Below are 25,891 nucleotides of genomic sequence, written 5' to 3'. Positions count from 1 at the left end.
AGAAAGAAAGAAAGAAAGAAAGAAAGAAAGAAAGAAAGAAAGAAAGAGGCGCCTGGGTGGCTCAGTTGGTTAAGCGTCCGACTTCGGCTCAGGTCATGATCTCACGGTCCGTGAGTTCGAGCCCCATGTCGGGCTCTGTGCTGACAGCTCAGAGCCTGGAGTCTGCTTCAGATTCTGTGTCTCCCTCTCTCTCTGACCCTCCCCCATTCATGCTCTGTCTCTGTCTCAAAAATAAATAAACATTAAGAAAAAAAAAAAAAGAGTCATATGCTATAGCGGCTGAGCCAGCCAGGCACCCCTAAAGTTTTTTAAAAGTTTAGGTATCATGAACCCATTCCTGTAAAAATACGTACATGAGTACATAGCAATGTATTAAATATGATACAGTTTAAGTTTTACTTTATATATAATTGTTACACATACCATATTTATAACATTATTTCTAAGCATTATACAGTGTACTTTATTTTCAGATTAAAGTTTGACATTTTTCATGCAGATTGATTTAGGAAGAGCTCTGATTTAAGGGATTAAAAAGTTAATGCCCACAGACCACTTAGCATGGTGACTGGTGCACAGCAAGTTCTTAGGAAACGTTAGCAGTTACTACCATTATTATTACTATTGATGACATCATTGTTTCTGTCTAGGGACTCAGAATCGAGCGATTTAAATGGATGTTTACATTTTTATAAACACAACCTTTATTTAATCACAAATATATCAGGTTAGGAAATTAAAATATGAAAATATTTGAATTTAGGAGCTTAGACATCCTTGTCCTCAACTATTATGTTGTCTATTCCTTAAAGAGAAATTTATTTTCCACCACTCACTGTTTTCCTAACTCACAAAATGCACCCCTTACAAAATCCAATACAAAGTCTACAACACAAATAAATGGGAAGATATTCCATGCTTGTAGAATGAAAGAATATTGTTAAAATGTACATACTACCCCAAACAATCTACAGATTCAATGCAATCTCCATCAAAATACCAATGGCATTTTTCATAGAACTAGAACAAATACTCGTAAGATTTGTATGGAACTAAAAACATGCTGAATAGCCAAAGCAATCATGAGAAAGAAGCACAAAGCTCTCTCATTTCAAACTATACTACAAAGCTATAGTAATCAAAACAGTAGGATACTGGCACAAAAACAGACACATAGATTAATAGAATAGAATAGAAAGCCCAGAAAAGTCACATAAAGTTCAATTAATCTATGACAAATGAGGCAAGAATATACAATAGGAAAAAAACAGTCTCTTCAATAAATGGTGTTAGGAAAACTGAACAGTTACATACAAAAGAAAAAAACTGGACCCTATCTTACACCATATACAAAAATAAGTTCAGTGTGGATTAAAGATCTAAGTATAGGACCTGAAATCATAAAAGTCCTAGAAGAAAATGTAGGCAATAAGTTCTTTGACATTAGTTTAGCAATATATTTTGGACCCATCTCCTCAGGCAGGGCAACGAAAGCTAATAAACAAATAGAATTACCTCAAACTGGGGCAACTGTGTGGCTCAGTCAGTCGAGCATCCAACTCTTGATTTCAGCTCAGGTCATGATCCCAGAGTCACAGGATCAAAACCCATGTGGGGCTCTGCACTGAGCATAGAGCCTGCTTAAGATTCTCTCTCTGTCTCTCTCTCTCTGTGTGTCTCTCTCTCTCTCTCTTTCTCACTCTCTCTCTCCTTCTACCCCTCTCCCACACTCTTTCTCTCTCTCTCTCTCAAATGAAAAAGAAAAAGAAAGATAAAATTGTTACATCAAACTGAAAACCTTTTGCACAATGAAGTAAACCAACAACAAAATGAAAAGGGAACCTGCTGAGTGGGACAAGATATTTGTAAATCATACATCCACTAAGGAGTTAATATCCAAAATATATAAAGAATTTGTACAAGTTAATACCAAAAAAAACACATAACCCAATTTAAAAATGGGCAGAGGACTTGAATATACATTTTTCCAGTGAAGATACACAGGTGGCCGACAGACACATGAAAAGATGGTCAACATCACTAATCAAGGAAATGCAAATCAAAACCACAATGAGATATCACCTCACATCTATCAGACTGTCTATTATCAAAAAGACAATAAGTGTTCGCAACGATGTGGAGAAAAGGGAACCGTCATACACTGTTGGTTAGAACGTAAATTGGTACAGCCACTATGGAAAACAGTATGGAGATTCCTCAAAAAATTAAAAATAGAACTACCATACAATCTAGCAACTCCACTTCTAAATATTTATCCAAAGAAAACAAAAACATCGATTCAAAGATATATGCATCCCTATGTGATGAAGCATTACTTACAAAACCAAGATATGGAAGCAGCCTAAATTTCCATCAATAGCTGAATGGGTAAAAAAGTTGTAATATAGCGATGTAATGGAATATTACTCAGCCATGAAAAAAATGAATCTTACCATTTGCAACAACATAAATGGACCTAGAGGGTATTATGCTAGGCGAAATAAGCCATACAGAGAAATAAAAATACTATATTATTTCGCGTATATGTGAAACCTAAAAATAAGTGAACAAACAAAACAAAACAGAAACACACTTGTAGATGGGAGAAACAAATTGTTATTATCAGGGTGGGGAGCAGTTGGGGGTTGGAGAATGGCAGAAATAGGTGAAGGGAATTAAGAGGTACAAACTTCCAATTATAATACAAATAAGTCATGATGATGTAATGTATAGCATAGGGAAGATAGTAATGTTATAATAACTGCATGGTGACAGATGGTAACAAGACTTATGGTGTAGGTCATTCATAATGTATAATAATATTGAATCATTATGATGCACACCTGGAACCAATAGGATATAGTATGTCAATTATACTTCAATTAAAAAAATAATCAAGGGGCGCCTGGGTGGCTCAGTCAGTTGAGCATCTGACTTCGGCTCAGGGCATGATCTTGCAGTCTGTGAGTTCAAGCCACGCGTCGGGCTCTGGGCTGACGGCTCAGAGCCTGGAGCCTGCTTCCGATTCTGTGTCTCCCTCTCTCTCTGCCCCTTCTCTGCTTATGCTCTGTCTCTCTCTGTCTCAAAAATAAATAAAAATATTTAAATGTTTTTAATATAAAAAAATAATAATCTGATATGGGGTGCCTGGGTTACTCAGTTGGGTAACTGTCCAACTTCGGCGCAGGTCAGGATATGGTTCGTGAGTTCGAGCCCCACGTCAGGTTCTGTGCTGACAGCTCAGAGTCTGAAGCCTGCTTCAGATTGTGTCTCCCTCTCTCTCTGCCCCTTCCCTGCTCACACTCTGTCTCTCTCCCTTTCAAAAATAAACATTAAAAAAAAAATTTTTTTAATAATAATCTGATACAAAATCTCTCTCTCCCATCACTAACTAGATCTGTTTGGAACAATTGGTTCATTTACTCAGGGCAAAGTATTCTTCTAGACTATGGTCTGAGTGAAGGGCATATACTGAAGTTTACCAATAAAAACAGAAGTTCCATTCTAATTAAGCCACAAGTTGGCTTTGCCTTCACCTTCACGGCTTTCCTTTGCCTTTCTCAAATTTCTAAGTTGGTGAAAGAAAAGATGTCATGATGTGAAATGAAAAAATAAAACACTTTAAAAATAATAAGGTGCCTTAAACATTAAAAATCAAGAGTTATTTTAGGTTTCCATGCTCTTTGGAAGAGATATTCTAGACCCCAAATTGGATTCTGGGCTGAAATCGTATTAAATCAGGCAAGTTTGTGTTTAGCATTTTGTTTTGCTATATCAAAGGGGGAAACTTAAATCAGATTTTCTTATTTGAATGTTTTTTACAAGAAAGCTTTTAACTTATAAATGCCCATAAGCCACCTACTGAAGCAAAGTTTTGGGTGTGAAGAGAAACTATGTTCTATTTCTACATCCAAACCTGCCACTAACTTACATTGTATACGTTGACTTCTTGCCTCACCTTCTCCATCTGAAAATATGAAACTGTTTATATATAACTACCTCATAATAATGGTATATTCCTTAATGAGTTCCTATTTATTAAGCACTTTGTGATCATGAGATAGAAGGATTTATAAAACATAAAACACAGGGTACCTGGTGGCTCAGTTGGTACATTGACAACAGTCAATCATCTGACTGTTGATTTTGGCTCATGTCTTGATCCCAGAGTCATGGCATAGAGCCCCGTGTCAGGCTCTGTGCTGAGTGTGGAGCCTGCTTAAGATTCTTTCTCTCTCCCCCTGCTTCACTCCCCTGCTCACACTCTCTCTCTCAGTAAAATATATATATATATAACTGATAAAATATATTTGAACATATAAAGAACAATATGATTGTTCTTTAACTCTAAATGCCAGCAGCAACTTCACAGTAAGGCCTTTCCACCTGTAGTTTGTATTAAACGTATTATTTATAAAAACTTTTTTAATTTCTATTTATTTATGACAGAGACAGAAAGAGAGACAGAGCATGAGCAGGGGAGGGGCAGAGAGAGAGGGAGACACAGAATCCGAAGTGGGCTCCAGGCTCTGAGTTGTTAGCACAGAGCCCGACGCGGGGCTCAAACTCACAGACCGCGAGATCATGACCTGAGCCGAAGTCGGACGCTCAACTGGCTGAGCCACCCAGGCGACCCAAACTTATTATTTATAAACTAACTACTTATTAAAGTATCCTTACTTGACTCCTCACTGTATCCTGAGATGCCGTTCTTTCCTATTTAGGAGAGTCTCATTTTTTAGCTAAACATTAACACTTTCCACTCTCCAAGAAATGTTCTCCATCTAGTCCGGTTCAGCATAAATACTCTTTAAACATCTGAGTTGAACTGAATACACTAAATACTAAATTACTAAGTTATGCGGTCGTGGATTTCCAGCTATGTTCTATGTAATCCAGTACATAACACCTGCTTTGATACCATTTTAATTACTGTTTTAAATCTAGTGGCCAACAGTAGCTTTCTACCGCTTTTGTGGCTATGGACAAATTCTAATGCCTAATCTTTCTAAGTGTCTATTCTCCAAATCACAAAATAGGAATAGTACTATCATGGTGATTATTTGGGAGAAGATGGAGTATTAGTGAACTGCTACAATAAAATCAAATTTAAACACACACACACACATACACACACAACCTAGACATTTTATTGTGAATGTTTTGATTAAAAACATATGCATAGAGATTCTTCAATATTGACTTGCACAAGTCATAAATGAGGATTTTGATGCTTAAAACTGCACTTTATAAGTGACAATGGATTACCTCTCTGACTTCCACTTCTCACCTCTTTTAAAAATCCCTTCAGGGGCGCCTGGGTGGCGCAGTCGGTTAAGCGTCCGACTTCAGCCAGGTCACGATCTCGCGGTCCGGGAGTTCCAGCCCCGCGTCAGGCTCTGGGCTGATGGCTCAGAGCCTGGAGCCTGTTTCCGATTCTGTGTCTTCCTCTCTCTCTGCCCCTCCCCCGTTCATGCTCTGTCTCTCTCTGTCCCAAAAATAAATAAACGTTGGGAAAAAAAAAAAATTAAAAAAAAAAAATCCCTTCAATCTGCTCTTCCCCTAGAACCCCCCTAATCTTCTCCAAACCAGGCTAATAAGTGGGGGCTCCTCCTTTATATCCCTTTTCCCTAGGTAGGGGCCCAGGGCAGGCTGTTCCCAAATGTACCCCTGTGACATATTGATTATTTTGAATTGGAACTACTTGGGAAATAGTAAGAACACTCAGACCCTCCTATCCCTTTCTCTCTCTCTCTCTCTCTCTCTCTCTCTCTCTCTCTCTCTGAAAGCAGGAAATAAATCTCCCATATGAAAAATACTCTCCCTGGGGCACCTGGGTGGCTCAGTCGGTTAAGCGTCCGACTTCCGCTCAGGTCATGATCTCTCAGTTCATGGGTTCGAGCCCTGCGTCGAGCTCTGTGCTGGCAGGTCAGAGCCTGGAGCCTTCTTTGGATTCTGCATTTCCTGTTCTCTTTGTCCCTCCCCCACTCACGCTCTGTCTCTCTCGCAAAAATAAATAAGCATTAAAAAAATTTTTAATAAAAAAACTTAAAAAAAGAAAAATCCCCTCCCTATACTAAGAAGTAAAAAACAACAACAAAAAAAATCCATATCACCAGAGACCGGTACTTTAAAGTTCAGAAGCCAGAGAAGCAAACCTTGTTACTAATCCACTGCCTCAGCCCAAATTCCACTTAGAATTCCTTACTAATTAAAGATCCCAAACACCTGTTTTCTTTATCCTGTAAATTCCTCGCAAAAAAAAAAAAAAAAAAAAAAAAAAAAACACAACTACCTGACCCGATCATTTCTTTGGGTCTCATTTTCATTACTGGGCCTCCATGTGCACATAATAAAACTTAGCTTTTTTTCCCCCTATTAATAAATCTCATGTAAATTGAATTCTTACTCCAGCTGGAAGAACACCTAGTTCCCTCAAATATAATCCAGCCAATTCCAACTCCAGAAGGTCTTCTGACTGGCCCCCTGCCTTCCATCTAGCTGCTGGTTCCCTAATGATTCCTTCTCATTTCACGTGGACCATCACAGTGACCTTCTAATTAGTCTTGTTGCCAAAAATCTCTGCCTCCACCAATTCATCCTCTACCCTATCTCTGCCCAATTTCTACTCTCCAGGCTTAAGACCTGCTCCTTATTTCAAGAACAGGTATAAACAGCTCTGTGCCTGCCGTCCTATGGACCCTCATCTTACAAGTGAAAAACTGATGCTAGGGAAAAGGAAAATGACTGGGTTTTGACTATTCCATGAACACACATACATCAAAGCCATGATAGTGACAAGACTCCAGCCCTTGTGATCCTAATTCTGCAACTTACGTGGATAAGTTTCTTTTTTTATTTCTGATAGAGAACCATTTGCTTAAAGTGGATAAGTTTTAACTGTGGTTTTCATTTACCCATTTTACATTTCTAATTGAAAATAACTAACATTTCCTTTTTTTCTAATACATCTTTTTTGTTTATTTATTAAAGATTTAAAAACATGTTTTTAATGTTTATTTATTTTTGAAACAGAGAGACAGAGTGCAAGCTGGGGAGGGGCAGAGAGAAAGGGAGTCACAGAATCCAAAGCAGGCTCCAGGCTCTGAGCTGTCAGCACAGAACCCAATGCGGGGCTCAAACCCACAAATTGTGAGATCATGACCTGAGCCGAAGTGGAATGCTTAACCGACTGAGCCACCCAGACACTCTGTTTGTTTGTTTGTTTGTTTGTTTATTTGTTTGTTTATTGAGAGAGAGTTAGTGAGTATGAGTGGGGGAGGGGCAGAGAGAGAGAGGGAGGGAGACAGAGAGAATCCCAAGCAGGCTCCATGCTGTAAGTGTGGAGCCCCACCAGGGGCTCGATCCCACAAACCATGAGATGATAACCTGAGCCAAAACCAAGAGTAGGCTGCTCAACCGACTGAGCCACCCAGGTGTCCCTAATGTAACAACTTTTAACACCATGATTTGTCTCCAGATATTTTTGGTTTTTATGTATATTTTATAAAGCAAAATATTTTGCATCAATGTTTATACTGTTAACTGTTCCAACAGCCTTCTCAAACTCTGTGCTATGGTGTTCTACAGGACAGGACAGAGACTGGCCTGGGGTTCACTGGACACTGCTCAGGCTAGAGTCTGAACACCTGCACCTTGGGGGTGCAATGTAGGTCCAGAGTCTGGTCTTCAACTCTGTGTTCCAGAATTCAATTATTTCCCCTCACCGGGGTCATTTGTCTTTTAGAGAGTGAGTCAGTCTAACTAAATCCACAGTAAAACTAATTAAGAACCTACGATATAGTTTTTAAATGTAATTTCATATACTTTCCGGCCAATTTGGATATTCTAATGGTTTTGCACAGCGTCTTGTTTTCCCAGAGGGAAAAATCTGCATGACAAAACCTATTACTACCCAAAGGCTGTTAGGAGATCCTACGCCAGGTTAAGAAGGTTGAATAATCTTCAGAGAAAATGTTCAAGCCTATGCTACCCTTATGCCCCCTAACTCCACTACAGAACACACAGGCTATCATAGCAAGAACACTAGGAATTAGAAAATGAGCTTCTGTCACTTCACCATCTGAATGACCTTGTTCTGGTCATTTGCTTTCAAGAGCTTACCTGCAGATCAGTGCTGGAGACCCAAATACAATTCCTCAGCATCTAACCCAATTCACTCACCCAACATACTCCATCCTTCCAGTATGACAGCATTACCTCAGTCATGCGACAGCATTACCTCAGTCATGCTACAGCTTATCATAGGTATATTTTAGTATCATAAAAGATGATTGGGGAAACCCATTCTTCCCCCCCTTTTCCTTCCTTCCTTCCTTCCTTCCTTCCTTCCTTTCCTTTCTCTTTCTTTCTTTCTTCTTTCTTTCTTTCTTTCTTTCTTTCTTTCTTTTTCTTTCTTTTTCTTTCTTTCTCTTTCTTTCTTTCTTTCTTTCCTTCTTTCTTTTCTTCTTTCCATCTTTCCTAAATTTAGCAGTGTGCCCTAGTGGTGGCCTGTTCTCCCCATGCCTAGTTCATCTATACCAAGTGTCCCCAAAGTATGGGTGCTCAACAAAAATCTCTTGAGTGCAGCATCCCACCTTTAGCACAGGCCCTGCTAATGTTTGTTGAATTGTACTCAGTAGAATTACATTTACTGACATGAGAAGAAAAAACATATTTGATCACTTAAATTTGATAACAATAATCCCTCTGCATGTGGTACAGTAGAATTCTAGACAGTTTTGGAGGAAAGAGATTTGAACTCAAGCCCAGGCTTGCCCTCTCAAAAGCTGCCAACCTAAGACCCCAGGACTGTTGAGATGGAGTGGGATAATAAGCTCTGTGACCTATGCCTCATTGCAGAGGGACTGATGTGATTATTGATATTAGAAGAGTGTCCTTAGTTATGAGTATTTATTGAAATTTTGTATTCATGGAATCATACAATATTACCTCTAGAGAGGGGATCCTATTATTTTGTACAACTTCCTGCTTAAAGCAAGAATATCTTTTTTTTAATGTTTTATTTATTTATTTAGAGAGAGAGAGAGAGCAAGCAGAGAAGGGGCAGAGAGAGAGAGGGAGACATAGAATCCCAAGCAGGCTCTGCTCTGTCAGAGCAGAGCCTGAAGTGGGGCTCAAACTCATGAACTGTGAGATCGTGACCTGAGCCAAAAACAAGAGTCGGAAGCCTAACCGACTGAACCATCCACGCACCCCAAGAAAGAATCTCTTCTAAGCATTATAGTGAAACCAAAGGGGCTACAATGTGCAAGAAATCCTGTCCATGTATATTAAAACCCTCAAGATGTCATGGAATCGGCGTTGTTTAACAATATGGCTCCCAGTTATACCTCAGCCTCTTCTCACCTTCTGAGTTGCCTGTGTCTGTCACAGTCTCAGTACAGAGACTTGCTTGCTTGGGTTGAGGGTGTGGGATGACATCATGGAAACGTATTCTCCGACCTCACCATGAAGGTAAAGCCCCAAGGAATACTTTTTGCAGACACAGAGAAACCAAAAATACCAGGCTAAAGGAACCTCAGCAGTCATGAATTCCTATGTTTTTAAAACATTTTTTACTGTGATCCAGTTAGAAACACGTTTAATGTAATAACCCAGTACACACACACACACACACACACACACACACACACGCACACACAAAAATTGGAACAAAAGTTTAACAAAACAATATTTACTTTACAAAGTACAACAGCACATTCTGATCTCTTTTATTTCATCTTTTAAAAAGCTTTGCTAATCTTAAAAATAAAACAGCCAGTTATTTTACCAGCAAATGGCCTTACTCAGGGATAGGAGAGAATTTGCAATTTGGGACATACAAGCTATGGCAAAACCATTGGCAAGTCCAGGGAACAAAGAAGAGAGACACTTTTATAGAGGAAAGGGGGGAGTTGGGAGGGCCTATTATAAACAAAGAGTCCATTGGAGTAAACTGGGATTTTGAAGTGTGGTGGCTTTTCACTGGCTGAGGTGAGGCAATCTCTCATTGGTTGGGCAAGGGAAAAACTGCTTCCCACCTGCTGGGGTAGTTAAGCATAGGTTTCTTCTTCTTGGGTCTGCAAGGAGCTGAGGAGGAGTGGTAGGGTGGGAGAACTTCTCCTGCTGGTCTCCTGACTCCATTTTATTTATTTATTTTTATTATTTAAACTTTTTTTTAATGTTTATTTGTTTTTGAGAGAGAGAGAGAGAGAGAGGGAGACAGTATGAGTGGAGGGGGAGCAGAGAGAGAGGGAGACACAGAATCTGAAGCAGGTTCCAGGCTCCAAGCTGTCAGCACAGAGCCCGACATTGGGCTCAAACTCACAAACTGCGAGATCATGACCAGAGCCGCAGTCAGACGCTCAACCAACTGAGCCACCCAGGTACCCCTCCTGATTCCATTTTAAATAAGGTTTCCCTTTATTAATTTTCACAATCTGCCAGTGAAAATTCTAAATTGATTTTAAAACCTACTAATGAATTCAGATTTGAGGTTTGAAAAACACTGATCCATTCCAATGCCCTCACAAGTGAAAAACTGATGCTAGGGAAAAGGAAAATGACTGTGTTTTGACTATTCCATGAACACACATACATCAAAGCCATGATAGTGACAAGACTCCAGCCCTTGTGATTCTCATCACGGCCCTCCCTCAGAACTTCCTATTACTTCTCCTGTCTTATGTATAGAGACAAATGTCCTCTATTTTAAGAGCCATTTAAACTTTAAATAATTAAAGCTAAATAAAATTTAAAATTCAGTTCCTCATGCTCATTAATCACAGTTCAGATGCCCAATAACTACATGTGGCTAGTGACTACCATATTGGACAGCACAGAAATAGAACATTTTTGGGGCGCCTGGGTGGCGCAGTCGGTTAAGCGTCCGACTTCAGCCAGGTCACGATCTCGCGGTCCGTGGGTTCGAGCCCCGCGTCGGGTTCTGGGCTGATGGCTCAGAGCCTGGAGCCTGTTTCCGATTCTGTGTCTCCCTCTCTCTCTGCCCCTCCCCCGTTCATGCTCTGTCTCTCTCTGTCCCAAAAATAAAAATAAACATTGAAAAAAAAAAAAAAGAAATAGAACATTTTTTCCATCATAACAGAAACTTCTGCTGGGCAGCACTGATCTAATGAGCATGGTGATAGTACCGTTCCTCTCTGATTCTTTCAGTCAGTCCTGGGCATTCCTTTTCAAATCAAACACAGACAAAGAGGGAGAAGAAAAAACCAGAACATAACCACAAAGCTAAAAGACATCATTTGGCAAGGAATTCGAAGAAACAGAGAAGTTTAGTCTGACAAGAGGAAAACCCAGTGTAAATGTGCAGATTATCTTTAAATATTGAAGGACTGTCATATAAAAAAATTAATATTGTTCCATGACTTGAGGAATAGAATTAAACCCATGGGTCAGAGTTAAAGGAGAAAAGATTCTGGCTCAACAGAAGGAGAAACTTCTTCCATGTCAGAGCTTCCCTGTCAGTCCATCCCAAAGACAGAATGGACTGCCTCATAGAGGAGTGAGCTCTCCATCCTGGGGGTGTTCAAGCAAAGGTTGAGCATATGCCTGCCACACAGATATTTAAAAAAAAAAAAAAAACTGATGGAAGAAAGGAAGTTATTTGTCATGCACATCAGGGAGAAGGTATGAATTCAAACATAAGTGGGTAGCTGGAATTGATGATCTTTGAAACCTCCTTAAACTCTGAGAATCTCTGACTCCTCTGATTGGTTTTCAGCCTATGGGTGAGAAATTCTGGAAAGCACAGGTAAAGTAGGGAGTGTCTAGACTATTTTGAGCAAAATCAGGTAGAAACTCAAGCATATAATACAGTGAGGGGTGCCTGGCTGGCTCAGTCAATAGAGCATGCAACTCTTGATCTCAGGGTCATGAGTTTGAGACAGACATTGGGCTTAAAAAAAAAAAAAAAAAAAAAAGGAATATGACGGTGACAGAAGGCTCCAGAGAAACCGAGAGGAAGAAGGGGGATGAGTAAGCAATTTAACTTCAATTAAATGGAATAGGGGGACAGAAAAGAAAGTGCATGAGGAAAAGGGGATTGTGAGAAAAAGAAAAAGAAAGAATTGGGATGGGGTGAAAGAATGAGATATTTGTAAGAGGTCTGTGATAAAAGACACAAATAGAAGCTTCAATTTTGACTCTCCCTGACTCAGTAAGTGACCTAATCAGTTTGCTTAGATAGCAGTAGAAAAAATATGATAAAGGGAAGGACAAAAATAGATAAATATAATACAAAACACTACCTTTTGAAACCCTGAAGTGGAAAATACTTAACCACCCCACAGAGCCAAAAGGATTTCTTCCACTGCTACCTATCCACCCTCCAGTTCTTCAAGAATATGATTAAAAAAAAAAAAAAAAAAAAAAAAACAAAAAAGAAACTATAAAAAACTCACACAAACGGGGGGGTTGATGGGGGGTGGGAGGGAGGGGAGGGTGGGTGATGGGTATTGAGGAGGGTACCTTGTGGGATGAGCACTGGGTGTTGTATGGAAACCAATTTGACAATAAACTTAATATATTGAAAAAAAATAATAATAAAACTATTGTGAAATGAAGACTGTATTCGTTTTCTATTACTGCTACAACAAATTATCACAAATTTGGTGGCTTAAAATACTAGTGATTTAAACAAATTGATTCTCTCACAGCTTTGGAGATCAGAAATCTGAAATGAATCTTACTGACCTAAAATCAAGATATCAGGGCTGGCTCCTTCTGGAGCCTCCAGGAAAAAATCTGTCCCTTTCCTCTTCCAACTTATAGAAGATGCCTGCATTCCTTGGCTCATGGTGACATCACTCCAATCCTTGGATTCTGTGATCGTATCTCCTTTTCTAACACTGACATTCCTGACTCCTCTTGTAAGGACTCTTGTGATTATTTTGGATCTTCCAGATAATTTAGGATAATCTAATCTCCCATCTCAAAATACTTAATCACATTTGCAAAAAAGCCTTTCTACCATGTAAGGTAACATATCCCCAAGGTTCTTAAGATCAGGATGTGGACTCCGTGGAAGGCCATTATTCCGTCTACCATAAGGGTGGTAAGCATTTGCATTTCTTAGTTAAAAATATTATATGAAAGTATTCCAAATTAAGGTCACTGATCCAGTATTTGTAGGACATATGCTATTAGGGAGCATGGTAGTGGAAAATGCAATGAATCAGGATTCAGGGGTCCCAGGTTCTAGTCCTACCTCTACCATTAGCTAGCTCAATGACTCTATGAAAAGTCACTCCCTTTTCTCTGGAATTCCCCTTGCCTATGAAATAAACTATCATTCTCTTCTGGGGAAATGTCAAATTACTATTCTTGGCCTATTTTTTTTTCTTCATTGTGTAAAAGGACATAAATCTTTCCTAAAAGTTATCAGTTCATTCATTGTCGCCATAAAGCAAATTTTTCTCTTAGTAACCAAATGGTCTGGGATTCTAGACAAACTCTAGCACACTTTATGAAGTGTGGCACTTAGTCTCTGCCATAGTGTCAATCTGTACATTGTGTGTGTCAATTAAGTGTCTTAAGAAATCAATATTCTGAAGTTTGTTAAGATAAGACCTGTGAGGGGCACCTGGGTGGCTCAGCTGTTAAGCGTCCAACATGATCTCCCAGTTCATGGGTTCGAGCCCCATGTTGGGCTCTGTGCTGACAGCTGAAAGCCTGAAGCCTGCTTCGGATTCTGTGTCTCCCTTTCTCTCTGCCCTTCCCCTTCTCGCGCTCTGTCTCTCAAAAATAAATAAACATTAAAAAATGTTTTAAAAAAGAAAAAGGTGAAACCTATGAATTCCATGTGAGTTCAGCATCCTAGACTTGTCCTCTCAAACAGCGATTGAAACTATTATTTAAACACATACATTCACTTTAACAAATATTCATTGAGGGGAGCCTGGGCGGCTGAGTCAGTTGAGCATCCGACTTCGGCTCAGGTCATGATCTCGCAGTTCGTGAGTTCGAGCCCCGCATCGGACTCTGTGCTGACAGCTCAGAGCCTGGAGCCTGCTTCGAATTCTGTGTCTCCCTCTCTCTCTGCCCCTCTCCCACTCATGCTCTGTCTCTGTCTCAGAAATAAATAAAAAACATTAAAAAAAAAACCCACAAATATTCATTGAGCACGCTGAGTACTGCAAAGCACTGTGCCAGGCTGATGCCCAGCAAACTTGGTTCTTGATTATAATAAAGACTACTATAGCCTAATAGAGTAAGTGGAACACTTGAACATTACTACTCAGCAAACAATTCAAAAAACACTTATTAGGACAAAGCACAGGAAATCAGGAACTCAAGTTCTCTGACCTCAAGTAATACCATACAAATATAATATGAAGCAATATATTAAACATGTCTCAAGATTAGTGTTTTTTCCCCGAAGTTTTCATTTTCCTTTGTATCTACAATTTATTTTTTTTAAGTCAGCCTCCACCTTCACTCCTTTCCAGGTGCTGCTTCTCCTAGTACAGAAATATGAGTGTAGACTTTTGATCTTAGGTTCTGAGTATTTTTCCAGTTACAAATAGTATAATCCCATTTTTTTTATTTCAAGAAGTATGTGTGAGGGCGCCTGGCTGGCTCAGTAGGTTGAGCATCTGCCTCTTGGTTTCCGCTCAGGTCACGATCTCACAGTTCATGGGTTTGAGCCCCACATCATGCTCTGCGCTGACAGCAGGTAGCTTGGTTGGGATTCTCTGTCTCCCCTTCCCTTTGCCCCTCCCCCCTTGTGCTCTCCCTCTCCCTCCCTCTCTCTTAAAAATAAACATTTTTTTAAAAAAGTATGTGTGTGTTTTTCCCTTCAGGATAGGAATTTGAGGGTTTCCCCCCAGTTTTGTTTATCCACACTTTCTAACTTTTCAGTAGTGAACATTTATTAATCATATAATGAAATACATCATAATGTTTTAATAGAAAATAGATCCTTACCACTTATGATAAACCTACTGTCAAAATGATCTCTGTTGGAAAACTTAGAAGTACTACTCAATTTCCACCATAGTAGTTAGTGCGTGTCTATGCCACCTGATAGCTTCAAGTAATAATTGTAGTCATAAAGCACTTATGAGATTGTAAGATTAAATTTTGGCTCCTCTCTGACTCATTCTGGAACTCAGAGAACTGTTAAATTTCTCTGCACTTTGGTTTCTGGCCACAATTCACTCTGGGCATTCTTCTCTAACCTGGCACAAATGAAGAATGATACAGGCTTTGATGGTCAAACAGCCTTTGAAAGCTTTCTATTTATTATATTTATATGTGCTAATGGTCATTTAATGATATAAAAAATTGAGGGAATTAATTTGGCACAAATTATAAATCTCTCAAAACTTGCCCAGCTAATTAATTTCCAAATTAGATACTAAATCCTCATTGCAGCTTCCTGAAGGTCAACAGGTGAAAGACAGAAGCTAACGTAAGCACCAGCGTAAGGTTATAATTTAACCAGTGGCTCCCGTTTGAGATGACCACATTCCTACACAGAAAAGGAAATGTTTGTTCAACAGTTTTATCTGTTTTCTTCCATGGGATTTGAAGGGATTTACAACTGAGAATCAGTAACATATTATTCTAACTCCAGCTACTTTCTTCAACAAACTTCAGGATGGAGCTCAATTCACAAATAAAGCACATCAAAGGTGGTAGTGCGAAATTTGATTATACTCCTTGACTCAACCCCAGAAAGATTAAGTCACCCAAGGTCACATAGTTATGAGAAGAGGAGGGATTAGAACATTGAGTTCCCGGGGCGCCTGGGTGGCTCAGTTGGTTAAGTGTCCAACTTCAGCTCAGGTCATGATCTCACAGCTTGTGAGTTCAAGCCCCACATTGGGCTGTGTGCTGACAACTCGAAGCCTGGAGCCTGCTTCGGATTCTGTGTCTCCCTCTCTCTCTGCCCCTTCCCTGCTCATGCTCTGTCTCTCTCTCCTTCAAAAATAAATAAACATTAAAAAAAAAAAAAAGAACATTGAGTTCCCAGTTTCCGGAATAATCAAGGAGACCTGTTTCGTGTTTTATTGAATCACGCAATTCCCGTTTTAGGTTCCAACAACAACAGTCTCCGGTTCTCACATATCACAGCTTGTTGTTTCAGCCCCTCACCTTATTCCTTCAGTCAACAGCCATTTTGAGCACCTGCTCAATACCAGTCACTGTATTAAGCACTGATAGGATAACCAACACATTATAGTGTTGTGCTGTTTACAAGACACTTTCACAAACACCATAACATTTGGTCATGTAATTTGACCTATCCAAAGTCAAGAACCAAGACTCATTCATCCTTCTATCATCTGGGACTTAGTTCACTGCCTGCACAATGCACCGAACATTCACTGAATAGATGAATAAATGCAGGAGACCATGAAGGAGTGACTGAATATAGAAGGCCTCATATCTCTGGCCTATAACATTTTTTGTTTTCATAGGATGGGCAAACATTAACTTTTCTCCTTAATCTTTCTTCCTTTGGAAAAGCTTTTTCTTTCCTATCCATTTCTTTCTCTCCTGTAGAGCAACACCTCCTAATCATGCCCAGAGGCAAACCCCAGGCCCCCAGAAGTCCCTAAAACTCCTACCTTTGTCCCTTGGCCAGGACCCTTGCCATTAGCTGCTATAAATCTCTGGTTGAGAGGACACCCACTCTAGTCTGTTTTTATTTCATTTAAAATAAAAAATAAATTTATTTTTCTTTTATTTTTAAAATTTTTTAATGTTTATTTATTTTTAAGAGTGAGAGCAAGCAGGGGAGGGGCAGAAAGAAGGGGACAGAGGATCCAAAACAGGCTCTGTGCTGACAGCAGTGAGCCCAGTATGAGGCTCAAACCCACAAACCTCGAGATCATGACCTGAGCCAAGTCGGAAGCTCAACCAACTGAGCCACCCAGATGCCCCTCTAGCCTGTTTTTTTTTTTTTTAACTTTATTTATTTTGAGAGAGAGAGAAAGCATGAGCAGGGGAGGAGCAGAGAGAGGGAGAGAGAGAGAATCCTAAGCAGGCTCAGCACTGTCAGTGCAGAGCCCGATGGGGGGCTCAAACTCATGAACCGTGAGATCATGAGCTGAGCCAAAATCAGGAGTCAGACACTTAACTGACTGTGCCACCTAAGCACCTTCTAGTTTGTTTTTAAAATTGACCAACTTCTATAAAGAGCTTGGCAATTGGATTATAATACAAATTCTTGTCACTTGTCTTCCTACTGTAGAATTATGTTAATTGGGATAAAAACCTGTGTAACTAGATTTTCCTTATAAGATTTAGAAACCTGGAAAGCAACAAATCAAGAAACCTAGAAAGCAATGGTGGGGGTCCCTGTGTGGCTCAGTCAGTTGAGCACCTGGCTCTTGATTTGGGTGCAGGTCATGATCTCATGGTTTGTGAGTTTGAGCCCCACATTGGGTTCTGTGCTGACAATGTGGAGCCTGCTTGGGATTCTCTCTTTCCCTCTCTCTCTGCCTCTTCCCTACCTGTGCTGCCTCTATCTCTCCCAAAATGAACAAATAAACTTAAAGAAAGAAAGAAAGAAAGAAAGAAAGAAAGAAAGAAAGAAGAAGAAAGAAAGAAAGAAAGAAAGAAAGAAAGAAAGAAAGAAAGAAAGAAAGAAAGAAAGAAAGAAGAAAGCAATGGTAGAAACCACAAGCTAAGCTGATGTGCAGTTAGTGCTCAGGGTGAGGTCAACAGACAGAATCAGGAAGTGGATTGTGCCCAGGGATTGCTAAAAAGAGTTCAAGCAATTATCTACTGGTCTCACTAATAGACAGCCTTTTTTCCCCTATGTTTTTGACATACTTTCCAGATCACCCCAACATTTAAAAACTTCTCAGGGCATCATCTTGAAAAAAGCCCTGAAGACAGGTAAGACCCCAAGAAAACCAAGTGCACCTTTCCCATCTAAAGTGGCAATGGTCAACTTCCAGGGAAGATGGCAGAGTAGGAGGATCCGAGGCTCACCTCATCCCATGGATTCACCTAGATAACACCCACATCAATGTAAATAACCCATAAAATGACTCACAGACTGGAAGAACACAGTCTCCACAGCTAAATGGAGAGAAAAGGTCACACTGAAGAGGGTAGGAAGGGGGAAGACATGGTCAGGAGCCAAAGAGACCCACAGGACTGTCCACAGGAGGGAGGGATCCACTGGTCATGGAGAGGGGAGAGTAGAACCCATCCCAAGCAGGGGGCACCCACACTGGGAAGACAAATTGCCATAACATTTGGCTTTGAAAACCAGAGAGGCCTAACTTCATGAATTCTTACAATCAGTGGGGCTTAACACTTGGAAATTTAAAAATCAGTGGGCTCAGCTCTGGGAGAGCCAGAGGGCAACAAGAAACCAAGTCCCCACCCTTAAAGAGACAGGACAACAAACAGCTCTGCTGAGATACAGCACAGAAGCAGCAGTTTGAAAGATTCCTCAGGTGTATGGGAGGGAGATTTATTTCCTAATCTAGAGGCCTGTGGGGAAGGGGCAGGGATCTTTGGGAGACTTCTCCAAGAACACAAGAGTTGGCAGGCATCATTTCCCTCCTCACATCCAGCTTAGATACACGGACACCTGTGAGAATCAACAGATCACAGTGCCAACACTTTCCACCTAGCTTCCTAACAGTGTGCCCCACCCCCTGGAAGAGGACTGGCTCCCTCCAGCCAACCTCCTCCCATAGCAGACATGCAAACTTTGCTAACACTGCAGTCTTGCCCCTGTATTCTCTTGTGGACTTGTTCCCTCCAATACACCCTTGGTAGGAGTCCATCCAAAGTTTGCACCACAGCTGTCAGCAAGCAGCCCCAACAGGGATCAGCATCACCCCAAATTGACTCCTCCTACCCAGGGAGAGAGGAAGAGAACCACACATACTAGTTTGACTGTGGTCCCAGCAGCGGGCTGGGGACAGACAACTGGTCTGACCGCAGACCTCAGCAATCAATAATAGCTTCTCAGGAGACAAAACAGAGAGAGCACCCTATGGTTCAGTGCTGCCACAGTTCTGGCAAAAGCCTTATCTGACCCAACTCAAGCACAAGGTGGCCCCAGACTGGCACACTAACAACACAGGGACCAAACCCTGCCCACAATAGGCAAAGAGAGCCATTGCAGGTGACTGGACTGAAGGCAAATGCAGCTCAGCCACAATAATAGGATGCGCACTACACACATAGAAGACTCTCCTTAAGCACCAGGTTCTGGTTAACAGGGGACATGCAGAGCACTATAAGACCTCTTCTTCATAGGCAACTACATTCAAGAGCAGAAGGCACAGCTGACTTTCCTAAAACAGAGAAACAGACACAGAAAGTTAAACAAAATGAGGAGGCAGAGAAACATATCCCAAATGAAAGAACAGAGCAAAATCACAGAAAGAGAGCTAAAGGAAAGGAAGATATGTAAGATACCAATGGTCATAAACTTAGTCATGGAACTTCAGAAAAGAGTGGAGGACCTCAATGAGATTCTGAACAAAGAGATGGAAAACATAAAAAAAGAAACAATCAAAGATGAAGAACTCAATAACTGAAATTAAAAATACACCAGAGGGAGGGTGCACCTGGGTGGCTCAGTTGGTTGAACTTCCAACTCTTGATTTCAGTTTTTGTCATGATCCCAGGCTTGTGGGATCAAGCCCCACATGAGGCTCCTCACTAAGCATGGAGCCTACTTGGGATTCTCTTTCTCTCTCTCTCTGCCGCTCCTCCCCCTACCCAACAAAAAAAAAAAAAAAAAAAAAAAAAACACTAGTGGGAATAAATAGTAGACTAGAGGAAGCAGAAGAATGGATCAGCAACCTGGAGGATACATTAATGGAAAGTAATCAGGTTGACTAAGAGAGAGAAAAAAGAATAATAAAAAATGAAAATAGACAAAGAAAACTCAGTGACACCATCTAGAGTAATAACATTTGTGAGGCATCTGGGTAGCTTAGTTGGTTCAGCGTCCAACTCTTGATGTTGGTTCAAGTCATGATCTCACAGTTTGTGAGTTTGAGTCCCACATCAGGCTCTTCATTCACAGTGCAAAGCCTGCTTGGGATTCTCTCTCTCTCTCTCTCTCTCTCTCTCTCTCTCTCTCTCTCTCTCTCTTTCTCTGCCCTATCCTCCACTCTGCACTCTCTTTCTCTCAAAATAAATAAATAAACATTAAAAAAAAGAGAGTGATAATATTTGCATGTAAGGATCCTAGAAGGAGAAGAGAAAGAAAGGGGAGCTGAAATTTTATTTGAATAAATAGTAGCTGAAAGCTTCCTGAATCTGGGGAAGAAAACAGATATCCAGATCCAGGAAGCACAGAGAGTTCCCAACAAAATCAATCCAAGGAGGTCCACACCAAGACACAAAGTAACTGAAATGACAAAAAGTAGTGATAAAGAGAATTTTTAAAGCACTAAGAGAGAATAAAACAGTTACATACAAGGGAAACCCCTTAAGGTCATCAGCTTATTTTTCAGCAGAAACTTTGCAGGCCAGAAGGGAGGGGAATGGTATATACAAACTGCTGAAAGAAAAAATCCCTGCAACCAAGAATACTCTATCCAGCAAGAATACTCTGACACTCAGAATAGAAAAGAGATAAAGAGTTTCCCAGACAAACTAAAGTTAAAGGAATTCATCATCACTAAATCAGATCTACAAGAAATGTTAAAGGGGATTCTTTGAGCAGAAAGGAAAGACTAAAAGCAAGAGTAAGAAAAGTAAGAAGCACAAAAGCAATAAAATTAAGTATATCTATAAAAATCAGTCAAGGGATTCATAAATTGAAAGATATAAAATATGACACCATATACTTAAACATGGGGGGAAAGGAGTAAAAATTTAGTGCTTTTAGAATGGGTTCACACTTAAGCAACCATCAACTTAAGATACACTGTTATGATATATATGCATAAGATGATATATATAAATCTAATGGTAACCACAAATAAAAAAACCAGACATGCAAAAAGAGAGAGAGAGACAGAGAGAGAAAGGAATCCACGTATATTATTAAAGAAAGCCAACAAACTGTGAGAAAAGAGAGCAAGAGAAGATAGGAATATAGAGGAACTACAAAAACAACCATAAAACAAATGACAAAATGGCAATAAGTACAGACCTGTCAGTAATTACTTTGGATGTAAATGGACTAAGCACTCGAATCAAAAGACATAGGGGGATGGAATGAATAAAAAACAAAATCTATTTATTTGTTGCCTACAAGAGACTCATTTCAAACCTAAAGACACATGCAGATTGAAGGTGAAGGGATGGAAAGGCATTTATGCAAATGGCAATAAAAAGAAAGATGGGGTAACAATACTTATATCAGACAAAATAGACTTTGTTCTATTTAGATAGGATTTTTTTTAATTTCAGAGAAATAGAGAGAGTAAGTGGGGGAGGGGGCAGAGAGAGAATCTTACACAGGCTCCACACTCAGCACAGAGCCCAACACAGGACTCAATCCCACAATCTGGGATCATGACCTAGGTCAAAATCAAGAGTCAGACACTCAACCGACTGAGAGACCCAGGCACCCCTTGGACAAAATAGAATTTAAAACAATCACTGATAAAAAGAGACAAATAAAGACACTATTATAATCATAAAGGGAACAACCTAACAAGAATATGTAACAATTATAAATATTTATGCACCCAACATGAAAGCACCAAAATACTTAAAGCAACTAATAACAAACATAAAGAAAGTAACTGATAGTAATACAATAATAGCAGGGGACTTTAACACCCCACTTACATCAGTGGATAGATCATCCAAACAGAAAATCAATAAGGAAACAGTGGTTTTGAATGACACATTGGACCTAATAATGACACAATGGATCCAATAAATATGTATTTCAGAACATTCCATCCTAAAACAGCAGAATACACATTCTTTCGAGTGCACATGGAATATTCTCCAGGATACATCACATGTTAGGCCACAAAAAAAGTTTAAACATATTCAAAAAGATTGAATTCATAGCATCTATCATGTCTAACCACAATACTATGAAACTAGAAATCAACCACAAGAAAAAATCTGGAAATAACACAAATATATGGAGGTTAAATAACATGCTACTAAACAATAGATGGGTCAGCCAAGAAATCAAAGTGAAAATCAAAAAATACATGGAGAAAAATGAAAATGAAAACACAGTGTTTCAAAATCATTAGGATGCAGCAAAAGCTGCTCTAAGAGGGAAGTTTATGACAATACAAGCCTACCCCAAGAAGCAAAAAAAATCTCAAATAAATAACCTAACCTTACACCTAAAGGAGTTAGAAAAAGAAGAACAAACAAAACCCAAGAACAGTAGAAAGAAGGAAATAATAAAGATTAGAGTAGAAATAAATTAAATAGAAATCAAAAAACAACATCAACAAAAAAACAATAGAACAGATCAATGAAACCAAGGGCTGGTTCTTTGACAAGATCTACAAAATTGATAAACCTTTAGCCAGACTCATAAAAAAAGAGAGAGAGAGGACTCAAATAAACAAAATAAAAAATGAAAGAGGAGAAATAACAACCAACACCACAGAAATACAAAGGATTAAAAGAGAATATATGAAAAAATTATATGCCAACAAATTGGACAACCTAGAAGAAATGGATAAATCTCTAGAAACATGAAAGCTCCCAAAACTGAATCAGAAAGAAATAGAAAATTTTAACATATCAATTATAAGCAATGAAATTGAAGCAGTGATCAAAAAAACTCCCAACAAACAAGAGTCTGGGATCAGATGGCTTCACCATTTGGTGAACTCTACCAAACATTTACAGAATAATTAAGTGCACGGTGATGGACTGATGACAGCCCTTCTCTGTGGGCCTTTCATAGTGTGCTGGTGCCAGAGATGCATGCAAACCATTGCCCAGCCTTCTCACCAGTGGGCTGTGAGCACTGAAGGGAGCTGTACAGTGTGAAAAAATGACAACAAAAATAAAACATAGAATTAATATGTATTCTTCTTAAACTATTCCAAAAAATAGAAGAGGAAAGAAACCTTCCAAGTTCATTCTATGAGACAAGCATTACCCTGATACTAAAACCAGATAAAGACACTACCAAAAAAAGACAACTACAGGCCAATATCTCTGATGAACATAATTAAAAAATCCTCACTGAAGTATTAGCAAACCAAATCCAACAATACATTAAAAATCATCCACTATGATCAAGTGAGATATATTTATTCCTGGGACCCAAGGGTGGTTCAATATTCACAAATTGATCAACATGATACATCATATCAAAAAGAGAAAGGACAGGGGCACTTGAGTGGCTCAGTCAATTGAAAGTCCAATTCTTGATTTCAACTCAGGTCATGGTCTCACAGTTCATGAGTTTGAGCCCTTCATAGGGCTCTGTGCTGATGGCGTGGAGCCTGCTTGGGATTCTCCCTCTCTCTGTGCCCCTCCCCAGCTTACACTCTCTTGGTCACTCCTACAATAAATACACTTTAAAAAATTTTTTCTTAATTTAGCAAGAGAAAGGATAAAAACCATATGATCATTCAATAGATGCAGGAAAAGCATTTGACAAAGTACAACATCTATTCATAATAAAACTCCCTCAACATAGTGGTTTTAGACAGAACATATCTCAACATAATAAAGGCCACATATGAAAAACCCACAGCTAACATCATACTCAATGGTGACAAACTGAGAGCTTTTGCCATATGATCAGGAATAAGACAAGGACATCCACTCTTACCACTTTTATTCAGCATACTACTGGAAGTCCTAGCTATAGCAATCAGACAAGAAAAAGAAATAAAAGGCATCCAAACTGGTAAAAGAAGTAAAATTTTCATTATATGTAGATGATATGATACTGTATATAGAAAACCCTAAAGACTCCACCAAAAAACTACTGGAACTGATAAATGAATTCAGTAAAGTTGCAGGATACAAAATCAATTTACAGAAATCTATTGCATTTCTATATACTAATAATTAAAGCGCAGAAAGAGAAATTGAAAAAAAATCCCATTTATAGTTTCACCAAAAATAATAAGATACCCAGGAATATATTTAATCAATAAATTTAATCAAATTTCAGAAAGACTGCACTCTGAAAAACTACAAAACTCTGATGAAAGAAATTGAAGATGACACAAACAAATGGAAAGATATTCCATGCTCATGGACTGGAAGAACAAATATTGTTAAAATGCCCATACTACTCAAAGCAATCTACAGATTTAATGCAATCCCAATCAAAATACCAACAGTGTTCTTTCACAGAACTGGAACAAATAATCCTAAAATTTGAATGGAACCACAAGACTCCACATAGCCAAAGCAATCCTGAAAAAGAAGGTAAAAACTGGAGGTATCACAGAGGCACCTGGCTAGCTCAGTCGGTAGATCATGCAGCTCTTGATCTTGGGGTTGTGAGTTCTGCCCCCATGTTGGGCATAGAATTTACTTAAAACAAACAAAGATTTTAAGAAAAACCTGGAGGTCTCACAATGCCATTTTTCCAGACATACTACAAAGCTATAGTAATCAAGACAATATGGTACTAGCACAAAAATAGACATATAGACCAATAGAACAGAATACAGAGCCCAGAAATAAATCCTTGATCATATGGTCAATTAATCTTCAGCAAAGGAGGCAAGACTATGCAATGAGAAAAGGACAGTCTCTTCAACAAATGGTGCTGGGAAAACTGGACAGCTACATACAAAATAATGAAATTGGACCACTTTCTTATACCTTATACAAAATAAACTCAAAATGGATTAAAGATCTAAATGTGAGGCCTGAAACAATAAAAATCTTAGAAGAGAGCACAGGCAGTAATTTCTCTGACATCAGCTGTAGCAACATTTCTCTAGATATGTCTCCTGAGGCAAGGGAAATAAAAGCAAAAATAAACTATTAGAACTACATCAAAAGAAAAGTTTACGCACAGGAAAGAAAACAACAACAGGAAAAAAAAACCTAGTGAATGGGGAGAAGATATTTGCAAATGACATTTCCAATAAAGGGTTAATATCCAAAATATATGCAGAACTTTTACAACTCAACACCAATAAAACCAAACAACCCAATTTTTCTTTTTTTCTTTCTTTTTTTTTTAATTTTTTTTAATGTTTATTTATTTTTGAGACAGAGAGAGACAGAGCATGAATGGGGGAGGGTCAGAGAGAGGGAGACACAGAATCTGAAACAGGCTCCAGGCTCTGAGCTGTCAGCACAGAGCCCGACGCGGGGCTGGAACCCACGGACCGCGAGATCATGACCTGAGCTGAAGTCGGCCGCTTAACCGACTGAGCCACCCAGGCGCCCCATCTTTTTTTTTTTTCAATATATGAAGTTTATTGTCAAATTGGTTTCCATACAACACCCAGTGCTCATCCCAAAAGGTGCCCTCCTCAATACCCATCACCCACCCTCTCCTCCCTCCCACCCCCCATCAACCCTCAGTTTGTTCTCAGTTTTTAAGAGTCTCTTATGCTTTGGCTCTCTTCCACTCTAACCTCTTTTTTTTTTTTTTCTTCCCCTCTCCCATGGGTTTCTGTTAAGTATCTCAGGATCCACATAAGAGTGAAAACATATGGTATCTGTCTTCCTCTGTATGGCTTATTTCACTTAGCATAACACTCTCCAGTTCCATCCATGTTGCTACAAAGGGCCATATTTCATTCTTTCTCATTGCCACGTAGTACTCCATTGTGTATATAAACCACAATTTCTTTATCCATTCATCAGTTGATGGACATTTAGGCTCTTTCCATAATTTGGCTATTGTTGAGAGTGCTGCTATAAACATTGGGGTACAAGTGCCCCTATGCATCAGTACTCCTGTATCCCTTGGGTAAATTCCTAGCAGTGCTACAAACAATCCAGTTTTAAAAATGAGTAG

The 25,891-nt window shown here is 39.4% G+C and overlaps 1 non-coding gene across 1 annotated transcript; it reads left to right on the top strand.

Annotated features, from left to right (window-relative positions):
• Positions 1-22,802: 22,802 nt before the first annotated feature.
• Positions 22,803-22,932, top strand: LOC121030132 (small nucleolar RNA SNORA42/SNORA80 family). The gene has a single exon (XR_005790075.1). It is a non-coding gene; the product is annotated as a small nucleolar RNA SNORA42/SNORA80 family (small nucleolar RNA).
• The last annotated feature ends 2,959 nt before the right edge of the window (positions 22,933-25,891 follow it).

This window comes from Herpailurus yagouaroundi, unplaced genomic scaffold, assembly GCF_014898765.1.
Source record: "Herpailurus yagouaroundi ecotype Mexico unplaced genomic scaffold, PumYag 139, whole genome shotgun sequence".
Classification (NCBI taxonomy): domain Eukaryota; kingdom Metazoa; phylum Chordata; class Mammalia; order Carnivora; family Felidae; genus Herpailurus; species Herpailurus yagouaroundi.
This window is presented reverse-complemented; position numbering and strand designations above follow the sequence as displayed.